Source organism: Hordeum vulgare, chromosome 3H, assembly GCF_904849725.1.
Source record: "Hordeum vulgare subsp. vulgare chromosome 3H, MorexV3_pseudomolecules_assembly, whole genome shotgun sequence".
Lineage (NCBI taxonomy): Eukaryota > Viridiplantae > Streptophyta > Magnoliopsida > Poales > Poaceae > Hordeum > Hordeum vulgare.
In genome coordinates this window covers 284,666,176-284,681,354 of record NC_058520.1, presented here as the reverse complement: position 1 = coordinate 284,681,354, position 15,179 = coordinate 284,666,176, and positions in this window count along the sequence as shown.

Below are 15,179 nucleotides of genomic sequence, written 5' to 3'. Positions count from 1 at the left end.
GGTTGCTGCCTATATATACCCCTTCACCCACCTCTCATTCGCAGGAGAAGCACTCAAAACACACACTTCATTTCTAGATCCATTTTCTGAGAGAGAACCACCTACTCATGTCTTGAGACCAAGATATTCCAATCCAATTGTTTGAATCTTGACCTCTAGCCTCCCCAAACTGCTTTCCACCAAATCAACCTATCCTACCCATGCATATTTTGTGTGAGAGAGATTTGTGTTGAGGAGTCTATCTTTAGAAGCACAAGAGCAAGGAGTGCATTGTTGTACCATATCTATTACCTTTTGAAGGGTGGTGTCTCCTAGATTGGTTAGGTGTCGCTTGGGAGCCTCCTACTTCGTGTTGTGGAGTTGAACCAAGATGTTTGTAAGGGCAAGGAGATCGCCTACTTCGTGAAGATCTACTGTGAGTAAGGGTAGTCCTCCATGGACGAAAGCCGTGGTGGGATAGACAACGCCTCTTCTTTGTGGACCCTCAATGGTTGGAGTCCTCCGTGGACTCTCGCACCCGTTAACCTCCGTGGGTTGAATCTCCATTAACATGGACGTACGATAGCGCCACCTATCAGAACCATGCCAAAAGCGCCGTGTCAACCTCATGCGTTTGATCTCCCTTCCCTTCTCCTCTACTTTACACTTGCATGTTTTACTTTCTGCTGCTATACTCTTAAAACTGCTTGTGTAGGGTGTACTTGACTTGCCATAATTTCTAGAACTGGCCCACAACTAAAATTGGGAAAAGGCTAAGTTTTTATCTTGTCAAGTAGTCTAATCACCCCCTCTAGACATACTTTTGGTCCTAGAGTAACAAACTTGATTGGCTTTCACTTGGTATGGTGTTGTTTGCCTTAAGTGCTAGGCTTTAGTGCCCAGCTGCTATCTTGCGGACGGGCTCTTCAGGACATGTGGAGCATGATGGTCCTCGTGTGAGAGTCAAGGGAGCGACGAGCCGATGTACGCGCTTCCTAACCGAGCGGCAAGAAGCGCTGGAGAAGTATCCCGTGGGGAAGGACATCCCCTAGGGGCGCCCATATCTCCAGGCTGGATGTCGCGCGCCTGGAGACGGAGGGTGGGGGTCCCATCAGAGTCGCCCATAGCCCCAGGCGAGACACCAAATGCTTGGTGAGTGAGGGTGCCCCCCCCCGAGAAGACCGTGACCCTCTCATGTAACATTGAGGGGGCTCTAAATGCCCGGAGTCTCTCATGCGTAACTGCACGACTAGCCGCATCGTGGCGGTGATAGGGGGCCCCTCCCACGTATTAGTGGAAGTCCTCATGCTCCGTTCTAGGCAAGAAGACCGTGACCTCTCACATAATAACAAGGGGGCTGTAAAGGCCCGGCGGTCTCTCATGCATAACCCCGCGACGAGACGTGTCATGCCGGCAGTAGGGCCCCCCTCCCATGTCTTACTGGCAGTCCTCATGCTTCGCGCTAGGGAAGAAGACGAAGGAAACACCTCGAGGTCTGCATTTCGGTTTTACTTTTGACCATGCTAGGCATAATGAACGCCTTTATTTGTCCCTGCCTTTGACTTGTGAGTGAGCTCGTCGGGCTGGCCTGCGTCGAGCGCGATGGTCACGCCCGTCCCTTCTGTGTTCGCAAGAAAGTTTACTTTGGTTTTTTTCTAGCGAAGGTCTTAGTTTTTCTGGTTTTCTTGGAGCTCCCTTCGTTTTTGTTCTCTCGCCATACCCATATGGAAGAGGGGACGCCCAAATGTAGGCGGACATTTATACACCGTCTAGGCTTGGTGTTTTTCTCTCCACAGGACTTCCGACGAGCAGCCTTGCAAGGCGGGCCGCAAGAGTTGTCGCCGTGGGCGCGAGTCCCCGAGAGTCACACTTTGGGGGCCCTCACTCCTCCGCTCGAGGGCTGGGCCCTGGCATATCGGTGCATCGAGGCGGCCGCAAGAGAGGATTACGTGAAGGAAGAGGGAACTGAGTTCCTCAGGAGCCCCCGCTCGACAGCCCAGGCGGGGCCCTCGCGAGGGTACCAGCCTCGTGAGACCCGCGCGAACAACCACGGTTGAGGGAACGCAAACCTAGGAAGCGAATGAGGCTGCCTATCCGCGCCCCAAGTGCACGCGAGGTGTGAGGCCATAGGAGATGTGTGCAACGGCTATTGTTGATCGAGATGCATGCGATGCGCGAAAAGGAAGAACATTGTAAAAGGAACAAAGACGCTCAAAGCACAACTGGCTACTGTTACACGGAACAAAAGTAAGTAGAAAATGTCTAACACCCTCACACGGCCAAGAGTTCTTTCGTGCGGCAGGAAATGCTGAGGAAGCTCAAGAGGAGGAGGCTCCGTCCTCATGGTGGCCCTCACGAGCTGCGGTGTCGAGGTCGCCATCCTCCTTGGGAAGCACCGCCTAGGCGAACTACCTGACCAAGGACTCCACGTGACCCTGCACCTCGTCCCTGAGAAGGCCTCAGAGCTCCGCGGGAACTGGCTCCATCATGCGGGAGAGGTCGAATGCGGGGTTGTGGGGGCGCATGTTGGAGAAAACACGCGTCGACGCGTTGCCCGGAAGGTCGCGCACCGGACTCGACGTCCTCGTCTACCTCGGAAGCACCCGACTCCTGCACCTCCACTGCCTTGAGGAGAAAGTCAGGGTGGCCTCCGCCACCATAGGCTTGCATTAGCACGGGGGCGTCCCTGATGAAACGGTGAAGTGCGGCCCACGTGCGTAGGGCCAACTCTTGGGACCATTGGGTGCACCGCTCTTCCATGCGGCAGGCGTGTGCTGTCCTGCGCCACACATGCGCCGTGTCGTCCTTGGCCACCTGTGCATCATCGGCGCTTCACTAACCTAGGCCAGGAGCGACTTGAGCTCGTCCTTGCTCTCCTCCTCGCTTCTGGAGGCGGCCTCACAGGGCGGCTTGGGCCCCTTGCAGGTGGGCCCTGAGCACGCTTGCCTCCTCCTCGAGCGCGTCATACTTAAGCTGAAGGAAGGCCTCCCACATGGCGAGCTCACCGTGGTACTCCTCCAGGGCAGCCGCTCGCTAGTGAGACACCCTCGCTTTTCCGCCGGCCAGGGCCTCTTCGCACCGCCACGAGGGTGGTCTCGCCAGCAAGGTTGCGCCTCTCCAGGGACTCGAGGCATTCACGCTCCGCCTCCTGGTTGCTGGTGATGTGGGTGGCCTCCAACTCGTGACAGGACACGATCTCCTCCTACTCGATGACAGCGGTCTTCCTAAGGGTCAAGTCTGCCCCACGCTTGAGGCATTGAAAGGCGAGCGCGGCACCCACATTCGTGCACTTTCGGGGATCCACCGCCGCCTCGGCTCGGATCGGGGGCCCCTCAAGCTCCGCCAGGCCAGACGCTGAAGAGGAAGCTTCACCGACCGGAGGAGCACCAAGGGGCACTCCGACACAATGCTCATGGGCCTCCTAGATGCGGGCACCATGAAGAATTCGGCAACGGGATCGTGAGATCACACAGGATATGCGAGGGCGGGCGATGATGGCACCACACTTACTCATCACTGGTGACCTGACGCCCACGCACTGGGACTGAGCTTGGGGGCCGAGCCTTGCCGCCCTCGGGGGACGACGACGGTGCTGAGAGCCCTGCCTGCGCTCCGACGCTCGTAGTATCTCCATCGGACGCCATGGAAAGAGTGAAGGTCAATATTTCTCGAGGGCCGCGGGGGAGCAGAGGAAGAAGGCGGCCGAGGAATGATGCATTGGTGGATCCGGCCGTGGGGCGTGATGTTTTTTATAACCACATCCGGCATTGCCTAGGCAGCGCATGCGGGCGGGGTGATGAATGCCCCGTTGGACGCCGTGTGCCAGGCCTGGCCCATGTGCAGTGGGAGCTCATGCCTCCCACTCCACCAACGAGCTGGCCCATGCGTGTCGCGGGCCTTGGGGCAATCCAGCACGAGATGGGTGGCGCGAATGGGTAGTGTCGGTCGAATGAGCAATGATGACCGGCGCCGCCCACAAGCGGCATGACAACTCGCTCGGAACAGTTCGTGAGGCGTTGCAGGAGGGAATGATCCCACATCGTGTTGGTTATAGCGTGTCGAGCCTGGCTCACAGGCGGTTGGGGTCCTCGTCGCCTCGCCCCTCCCGTTGGGAGGATTCATACTCAACGCGGGCCGGGGGGCTACTGTCAAGCCCCTCGGGCCGGGGGCACCTAGGCCCGTCGGCTTGCGGCCCCGGACACGACACGGTGGGATGAGCCTGGTTCGTCCCATCCGCGAGCCTGACAATGAGAACCCTCTTGAGGGATTGTGGCTCGCAAGGTGAGCACTTGAAGATCGTCGCCAAGGACCTCAGGAGGGCGTCCATCACGAGGTTTTCTCCTGAGGCCCGAGCGGAGCAAGCCCGCGGGGGGCGACTTAATCGGGGCCACAACCCAGCTCCTTCACATTGATGAGGCAGGCCGCACAAGCGGCAGAAGAGTGGTGCCCGCGGCTACATACGAGCAGGTTTTCCGCGTCCATGCTAAGCATGTTGGGACAGGTTGCATGCTCCTGAAGAACCTCCCAAGGGTTTCCCATTCGGTGCAAGAGGACTAAAGCTGGAGGCTCTGCAAGAAGGAGGTCATCCTCGAGTCCATCGGCGCGTCATGAAGGGAAGCTTTGGCACACGAAGACCACCTTTGTCTGGGCGGATAGTAGTCCTATCCCCATTCAAGTATGGCCGTTGTGGCAACCCTTCCCGCCAATGTTTTTGGGTGAAGAGGACTAAGGCCCATATATAAGAGAGGCTTGGCCTTCATAGAAGGGGATGGAACCTCACCCCCGAGCTAGGGAAATAACCCATCTTTGTACTTGTCTTCCACCTCAAGCAATCCCACCACAAGCAGGAGTAGAACTTTACACCGCGAGGTGGCCCAAACCTGGGTAAACTACTGGGTGTTCCAGTTCGTCCTCGTAGCAAGTGCACCCCAGTGTTCGAACCTTTCCTTGGGTCTGTGGAGCCCTAATTCCAAAACTTTTTGATGGGAAAACCAACAACAGGTTCTCCGACGCCTAGACAATTCTCATAGAAGGAGATGCATTCTTGGGTCAGATAGCCCTGCATGATGCTTACATCTGGACATGACATGTTACGAACGAATCATTTGATGACCCCATTCATCCTCTCGAACGACATCCTGTTGTGTAGGAATGTCGGCCCTAGGTCTATGATGTCCTCGACAATGTGGACACACAGGTGCGCCAGACATCAATGAATGCACGCAGAAAGTACATATCTAGCTCATTTAGCATGACAACGGTATCTTCCGGTAGCCTTTTCCGTTGCTTGACACTAATCTACTTCCAAGAGATAGTGTCAAAAAAGTGGTATAGATCAGTACGCGTATCACAGATGTGTGTGTCCAAAATCCCTCTAAATGCAACCGGCAGTAACCGCATCATCATCATGTTATAGTCGTGCGACTTCAACCCGCTGACCCTTTTTTCTTGGTGTCGAGATATCTTCTTATCTTCCCACGGTATCTGGAAGTAACTTTGATTCCAGCAAGGCACTTGAAGAATTGATTGACCTCCTTCAGATATAAGGGGGAGCAAGAGGGGGATACTCATCTCCCTTATTTTCTAGGTTTTTAGCCCCTATCTTGCATCTTCGTCTCCATCTCCGTATCCTCCGACTCTTTACACGACATTTGCCCCATTTTCTTCGACTCTATAATGTCTTTCATGATAATGATGGTTCAGAAAATTTTGCTCAATTGTTAGAGGAATAATTAATGAAAATGCTTAGTGTCAAATCCTTGAATGATGAGTAAGATAGAAATATTGTTGGCCTGAATTCTCTGAATATCCATGATGCTAATGATACGCAAAGCCACAAGCTTGGGGATGCTATGTTTAATGAAGATGCTATTTTTAGTCCCCCAAGTTTTGATGAGCAAATTTATTATAATGAAATCATGCCTCCTATCTATGTTGATTATTGTGATGACATATATGCTATAAAGAATAAGTATAACATTGAAACTTGTCATCATGATTTTAGTTTTCAAATGGATTATATCAATGAAGTATCTCATGATAGTTATTTTGTTGAGTTTGCTCCCATTACTATGAATGATAAGAATTTTTCTTGTGTGGGTAGTAATAAAAATTATATGCTTGTGCATCATGAAAAGAATGCTTTATGTGATATTTATGTTGTTGAATTCCTTCATGATTCTATTGAAAATTGTTATGAGGGAGGAACATATGCTTGTAGGAATTGCAATAATATCAAGTTTCCTTCCTATGTGTTCAAAGTTTTGAAGTCTTGCTTGTTTTGCCTTCCTATGCAAGTTGATTATTGCTACTATAAATTGTTTGATTGAAAAATCTCTATGCATAGGAAGTGGGTTAGACTTAAATGTTCTTGTCATGTGATTCATGATGCTCTCTTGCATGCCTCAATTACTACTTTTTATACGAGCATCATTGAAATCATCATGCCTAAGAAAAAGCCATTAAAGAAAAGCGCTTGTTGGGAGCCAACCTTACACTTTTATTTTCTGTTTTTGTGTGTTCACATGATTAAGCTACTGTTGTAATCATGTTTTATAGCTTTTATTTCAACAAAGTTCCAAGTAAAGCCTTTGGGATAGCGTGGATACTTGTTTGTATGATTCCGTGCAAACACAGAAACTTTTACATCCAAGATATGAATTATGTGATTTCACTAGAGATTCAAACAATTCTTAAAATTTTACACAAAATTTCCATGCAAATTATCCGCGTCTTACTAAATTTTGAGAATTTGTAGAGTCAGGGATAGTACCTAAGTGATTGATCTATCTTTATTACACTAACCCATCTCACGAAGTTCCACTAAGTTTTATGTGATTGAAGTTTTCAAGTTTTGGGTGAGATACCGATATGAGGTGAATAAGGATAAGCAAGAAACTAAGCATGGGGATTACCAAGGCACTCCCAAGGTAATATCCAAGGCAAACTCAAGCGTCTAGCTTGGGCTGCCCCGGAAGGCATCCCCTCTTACGTCTCCAACATTATCGGTATATCTTACTTGGAGCTATATTTTTATTCGTCAGATGATATGTGTTTTTCTTGGAGCATCATTTTATTTTGTTTTTCTCTGTTAGATGTTATTTATAATGTTTGAATTGCATGTGTGATGTGTGTTGTACAAAAACAGAAACTTTTGCTGTAGTACTTAATTTATAAGATTTTACTGGAACGTGGAAAGTTTGTGACATTCTTACACAATACTTTGATAAAATTATTATCACGTCCTAAATTTTAATAATTTTTGGAGATCAGAAGTTCACTATTTTAATAGATTGCCACAGATAGTTCTGTTTGGACAGATTGCTGTCATAATTTTGTTATCTACTTATCCTAGAGTTTTCATGGCTTATATTGGTAGATATAAATTTTGGAAATGGTAGTATACAATACATAATGTTTTAAAATTATTATGCAACTTGTCTTGGAAGTACATGAAGTGTTTATTAACTTTTACGTGTGCTAACCTATATCACGAGTTCTTATCAATGTGTTGATGAAGTTTTTGAGACTTAGGTGAAACCGGGATATGAGAGGATTGAACAAGAGACAAAAGCTAAATCTTGGGGATGACCAAGGCACTCCAAGTAAATATTACAAAAGTCTCAAGCATCTAATCTTGGGGATGCTACAGATCCCACATCTCTTCGTCAACAACTATTGGTTAGCCTATGTTGATCCTAAGTTCTTATTTGTCCACATGATATGTGCTATTGTTGGAGTTCATTTTTATTTCATTTTCTGTTTGAATAAAATACTCAAAGTTTAAAATCTTTATTGAGAGAGAGTCCTCACATAGCTACTTAATTGTTTGACAGCTCATTGATCTTCACTTATATCTTTTGAGAGTAGTTTGATTGTTTACTTTTGTGGTTCACCTATATACTAAGAGTAAATTGTGAATGAATTAAATATCAAAAATATGAAATTATTGATGCTCTATATTCTTAGCAGTAATTTAACATTTGGTTCTAGAAAGTAAGTTCTATTGAAGCTTGACAACCATATTATTGGTGATACAAACAATTCATGAATGACTAGTATATGAAAGAGAACTACATAGAAATATATTATCTTGGACATCTTTTATGATTGTGAATACCCATTAATTTTTCCAAACTTGATCAATTAATTGAAGTTGGACAAGGAATACAACATAATGGTTATGTTTGGGTATATTTTCATAGAAGTAATATTGTTGTGGATCCTCCAACATGTGGTTCTTCCTTAGAACCTTTTTCTAGCCAAAACTTCGTACTAAGTACAAATACTACTTGTGCATCCAAATCCTTGAGCCATGTTTCTTCCATGTGAGTCCACCATACCTACCTATATATGGTATTTAACTTCCATTCCATGTAAATTTGCATGTGCCACCTCCAAACATTCAAATAAACATCTGTTTCTTGTGCCCATACCGCTCATGGAGCGACGGGGTGGTCATTATCTTCCATGATAAGCGAGTTACTCTCAAGATGAGTGTTTATTCACTTGCCATTGCACGAGAGAGGCTGGTAAAGAGGATGCCAAGTCCCGCATAATACAAAAATAAATAAAAAATAACCCCCCCCCTAAAAAGTTGTTTGTTTGGAAGGCACGTGTGGATACGGCTAGCCATGGAATGTGTTTGAATGGTGGAGGGGGAGTGAAATTTCAATTCTGTTTGGGGACCGCCAATAAGGTGATTAGCATGGAAGATATTGAAAAATCTGTTATGACGTTGACAGGAAAGGCACACCACCCAAAATTACATATTCATCATTGTTTTAAAACAATGAGCTCTGACACGTGTGCAAATCCCTGCTTCTCTCTGTGAAGGGATAATCTATTTACTTTCATGTCACTTACTTTTCATGTTGAGTCAACTTCTTATTTGAACCCCAGTCTATTAGTTGGCAAGCACAATGTGGTGGGGAAATATCCAAACATATATATCCACTTAAATATATTTGATCATGATTCATTTTCTTTGACAATTATCTTTATGATAAATATGTTGGGAGGAGAAATATTAAGCCCCTATCTTTCTATGTGTTCGGTCGATGTTATTTGTTCTAGAAATATGCTTTGAGTATTAGAAATCGTAGAATACTATATGATAATTGATTTTGTGGAGCTCTTGCTTAGACACGATGATGCATTGAAATTGTTTGATGACTAAGAAAATATGATGTTGGGTTTCAAGAGAATGCATTATTTGAACCGTGACAAGTGAATTGATTGCTGCTCAACCATGATGATTTGTATGAAAATGTTGCTGGTTATGATCGTATAAAAATTGATTGGAATTATCATTGTTCAAACTTATATACTATGCTAGCATTCACACTTCATAAATGAACTCTTTTATCATTTACCTACTCGAGGACGAGTATGAATTAAGCTTGGGGATGCTGCTATGTCTCCAACGTATCGATAATTCATGAAGTATTCATGCCATGATTATCTATGTTTACAATATTTTTATATGGTTTTGATGTAGTTTATATGATTTATTGAGAACTAACCCGGGCTGAAGTTGTTTTTAGTAGAATTACCTCGGTGTTGTTTTTGTGCATAAAATAAAATTTCTTGGAATCGCCCGAAACTTCTTTATAATTTCTCTTGAGGAAATAAGCAATATTGGAATGAAGAACCTGAATGTACATATGCTCCCTTGATGGTTTTGATAATTCATGACAAGATACATTGTCTCTTGGACTAACCCTTTAACATAGTATAATTCAGGTATAGTCCACAAAGAGCCTTGGCTATAGGATTGTGAGGAGAAGCCCCTTGATGCAAGGAAGAAATTGGATGCGGGAGTTCCGGATTAAGGGGTCCTCGAGAAGTCTGGTTGTCCCTTATAGGTCGATCATATGGGTTGCGTCATTGAATACCGGATTATCCGACGACTGCGTAATCAATATGGAAAGCTCCGGAGACTAGGCATGCAGTCCAAGACAGAAGGACAAGTTCGACCTATCTACGTCCGATCTATATCGGTAACATGTAACCGTAGGGGCTCTAGTGTCTATATAAACCAGGGGCTCTTATGCGTAGCGGCAGGTTATCTCATCTAGGGTTTAGCTCATACGATCTCGAGGAAGATCAACTCTGTAACCATCATTCCCCATCAATATAGTCAACCAGGACGTAGGGTTTCACCTCCTTGGGAGCAACCGAACCTGGGTAAACATCGTCTCCCCCTCTCTCCCGCAACCCATCAATATAAGCTCCATAGTACGGGACCCCTACCTGAGATCTGCCAGTTTTGATGCCGACATTCGTGCTTTAATTGAGAGTTTCGCCGTTGGTTCATCGAAAGGATCGATGGCTCGCTTGATCATCGACCATCGAGTCTGTGATGAGGGCCTCTTCGCCCCCGAACACGTCTCTGCGCTTGGCGGCTTCGTGCCGAGCAGAGACGTAACCGGCCATCTTGGCCAGATCGACGGTTCTCTCCCCGGTTAACTCATAAGGTTCAGATAATTCGAAGTCTCCACTGACTCGCTAACATCACGGCCTCAGCCGATGAAGTGCAAAACCCCGAAGCCTTTGCTCCTGTTCCCCTGTCCTATCATGGTCTTGGTCCCCTCTCCTTCAGAGAGGAGGCTTCGAGCTCGGAACGAACCACGGTGCCCGGACTGCAGGAAACGGACATTGCCGAATTGGCTCCCTCATCAGAAGTCATGGAGGTTAACTCCAAAAACCTACAAAGGATTGGTCAGGTTAGACTCCCATTGTTAAGTGAGATGCTCGACCAGATCCACTCGCTTCAATTCTCTCTTACCCGAAGTACGACTTGTTCAAATATCGCCTCCGAGGAGGATTACAGAGGCTCTTACGACCCACCCACCACCCACTTAATTTGCACATTTGAAGATCGAACCGACGCACTGGACTATGCCTCCGAAGAGCTTGAGGGTCTCGATGATGAGGCCTACTACCCCACCCCAATAAACACCGGGAAGTGGACCACAACATTTACTTAAGATGTTTACATGGTAGACACGCCTCATGATACAAATAATGTCACACCCAAGAAGAACAGAGATAAGCCCACACAAGATCCCTCAAAACACCGAGAGTGGCATAAGCGCTCCAAGGCAAACAAGGGAAGGGGCTCCGCACAAACCACAAGGGAAAACGTGACCCCTGAGGGTCACGGTAACCCCGAGGCTCCTAAGCACCAACCAGAGGAACCGGCCAATGACGATCCCGATGGCCACAACAATTTGGACGATGACAACAATTACATCCCTCCCGTCGACGACCTCAACAGCCTCGAAGTTGAAGAGTTCGTAATTCGTGAAGACCGTGAAGGCCAGGAGAAATTTCGACAGTGGCTGATCGCAACCGCCCAAAGCTTGAAAGCAAAGCCAAAACAGCACCGAGACGAACATGATACCATCAATAACAGGTGGACCAAAATCCCAGCAGCCGAAGAAGGTTACGACACAGAATGGCCGGACAAGAAGAAAACATACCCGCACTAACGACTGCTCCCACAGTTCGACGACAAGGCCCAACAACACGTGTCCTCCCGATGCACCGACTACGAGCACCCTGATCGCCCACCCAGGTATAGACCCGAACCTCCGTGCAAAAAAGGTAAAGAACATATGCACCATGGGGACAGAACTGATCCATGATAAGTCAAATCAGGTCACAACAGGTCCATCTATGGATCCTGGAAGTACTCTCCCACTCGATGGGATGACCAACCACCTCAGGTCGCTTACAAGAGCAGAGGTCGGGAAACGTACGAGGCGCAGTCCAGAGCCGATCAACGACACACGTAGCCCGGATCAGAGGTGCCGCCCACCCACTGTGTTTCACGGATGAGGTCATGCAGCACCAGTTTTGGAAAGGGTTTGAACCCATGAACATCGAACAGTACGATGGGACAACATATGCCACCGTGTGGATATAGGATTTCCTTCTCCACATTAATATGTCCAGGGGAGATGATCCCCATGCAATAAAATATTTGCGACTAAAACTCAAAGGACCGACACGACATTGGCTAAACGACCTACCTAAAGATTCCATTGGACGCTGGGAAGAACTCGAAGAGGCTTTCCTATCCAACTTTTAGGGAACATATGTTCGACCACCAGATTCATCCGATCTTAGTAATGTTGTCCAGAAGACGGGGGAATCAACTAGAGAATTCTGGAACCGATTCCTCACCAAGAAAAAATCAAATCATAGACTGTCCGGAGGACGAAGTAATAAATTGTTTTCGGCACAACATCTGGGAAGAATGGCTGGCGAGACAGCGCCAAGACAGGCCCAGAACTATGTCCGCCTTTACCTCCCTCATGACCCGCTTTTGCGCAGGTGAGGATAACTGGCTAGCTCGGCGCAGACATAATGCAGACGACCCCGGAACCTCTGAAGTACGGGACAGAAATAGCAAGCCAAGGAAAAACATGAACAAATGCTGCCACCGTAATGGTGATACCAAGATTACAACACTCAATGCTGGATCCCGCAGTACAAAACCTGGACATTGGAAGAAACCCTTCAAAGAGAATATGGATGGTGAAAGCACAATTGCTCCCTAGGGTGGTTTCGATAATTGATCACAACATATGCATCATTGGACTAATGTGTTTTCGAAGTATATTTCAGAAAAGTTCAAAAGATGCTATGGCTTAAGGTTTATGTGGAGATGCCCCTGGATGCAAGAAACGTATAAGATTGGCTCAAGCTTCAAGCTAGAAGACCCTTCATTTTATATTTTTGAGAAATCACTTTTGAGTCCATAGGAAAGCCAATACTGTTAAAAGGGGGTGAGGTAGTAAAATGAACCGATTGCTCAAATGCTCAAAGTTAGCCACCAAAACACTAAGTCATTTTTCACATATATCCACTCTATCAAGTTCCACATACACAAATTCGGTGTCACCAACATTGCCACATCGGACCCACCGAGTTTGAATCTAAGACAGAACCCTAGCCATTCCCACCAAATCGGTGCAACCGAAACTGCATCAGTGCTACCGAGTTCAGTGTGATCAACATTTTGTTGCCAAGAGACACAAAATCGGAATTTCCGAGTTTGCGTATCTGTGCCACCGAGTTTGAACATCTAACCATTAGTCACCTTTTCGGTGCCATCGAGTTCTATATATCGGTCTCACCGAGATTCAAAGTTCACACTTTTAGTACTAGTAGATACCACAGATTTGTCCACTTCGGTGTCACCGAATTTGCATTTTTGTGTGTAACGGTTGGACTCTGGATGCTACCTATATACACCCCTTCACCCACCTCTCATTCGTGGGAGAAGAACTCAGAACACACACTTCATTTCCAGATCCATTTTCTGAGAGAGAACCACCTACTCATATGTTGCGACCAAGATATTCCAATCCAATCGTTCAAAACTTGATCTCTAGCCTCCCCAAACTGCTTTCCACCAAATCAACCTCTCGTACCCATGCATATTCTGTCAGAGAGAAATTTGTGTTGAGGAGACTATCTTTAGAAGCACAAGAGCAGGGAGTTCATTGATCTACCCCATCTATAATCTTTTGGAGGGTGGTGCCTCCTAGATTGGTTATGTGTCGTTTGGGAGCCTCCTACTTTGTGTTGTGGAGTTGAACCAAGATGTTTGTAAGGGCAAGGAGATCGCCTACTTTGTGAAGATCTACTGTGAGTAAGGCTAGTTCTTGGAGACGGAAGTCGTGGTGCGATAGACAAGGCCGCTTCTTTGTGGACACTCCGTGGGTGGAGCCCTGCGTGGACTCTCGCAGCCGTTAACCTTCGTCGGTTGAAGTCTCCACTAACATGGACGTATGATAGCGCCACCTATCAGAACCATGCCAAAAATCAAAGTGTCGACCTTATGCGTTCGATCTCCCTACCTTACTCCTCTACTTTACACTTGCATGTTTTACATTCCACTGCAATACTATTAGAACTACGTGTGTAGGGTGTACTTGACTTGTGTTAACTATTCTAGCTGCCTCTCAAGTAAAATTGGGAAAAGGCAAAAAATTGATCTTGTCAAGTAGTCTAATCACCCCTCCTCTAGACATACTTTCGATCGTACAAGTGGTATCAGAGCTTTGGTCTCCATTTCATTGGTTTAGCAACCTAGGAGAGTATGGCATCTAGTGAGGGAAATCATCATCATAGAGGTCCTTACTTCGATGGCACTAATTTTGCTAGTTGGAAGCATAAAATGAAAATGCATATACTTGGATTTAATCCTCATGTTTAGGCTTTCATTCATGTTGGTGTGCAAGGTAACTTCTTTGGAGAAGGGCTTGGACAAGATCGTGATGCGGCAGTTGATGAACTAAAGATGATGCAACTTAATTCTCAAGCCTGTGATATCATCTTCAACTGCCTTTGCCTCGAAGAACTCAACAAAATCAGTCGTCTTGAGAATGCAAAAGAAATTTGGGATAATTTGGTTGATATGCATGAAGGTACTGATTCTGTGAGGGAATCTAAGTTGGGTGTTCTTCAAAGTCAACTTGACAAGTTCAAGATGAGGGATGGTGAAGGAGTCGCTAAAATGTACTCTAGGCTAGCTCACATCACCAATGAGATTGCCGGCTTAGGAAGTGAAGAGATGACCGACAAATTCATCATCAAGAAGATACTTAGAGCTCTTGATGGCAAGTATGACACCATATGCACATTGATCCAAATGATGCCAAATTACAAAGATCTCAAGCCAACTGAAGTCATTGGTAGGATTGTTTCTCATGAGATGTCACTCAAAGACAAAAATGAGCTGCACAACAAGTCAGACGGTGCTTATAAGCTTCATGCAATGCTCCCGCTACTTCGAAAGACAATCTTGTCATTGATGAAGAGATAAGCATCATGGTCAAAAACTTCAACAAGTTCTATAAGAGTAGAACCAAATATAGAAGATCAAGTTCAAGACATGATGAGAAGCGTTCGCCCAGTCGTGACCGAAACTGCTACAATTGTGGGAAACCGGGCACTACTCAAATGAGTGCTTGGCTCCCTACAAAAAAAGAGAAGAGTCACCTCGAATACGAAGCTGAAGAGATGAGTCACCTCGCAAAGAGAGAAGGAGTAGAGAAGATTATTATTAACGAAGACACTCACGGAGAGGCAAGGAATCAGAGAAGAAGGATAAATACACCAAGAGCAGTTCAAGAAGAAGACATCGAGCTCATGTTGGTGAATGGGTTTTTGGCTTCGAATCT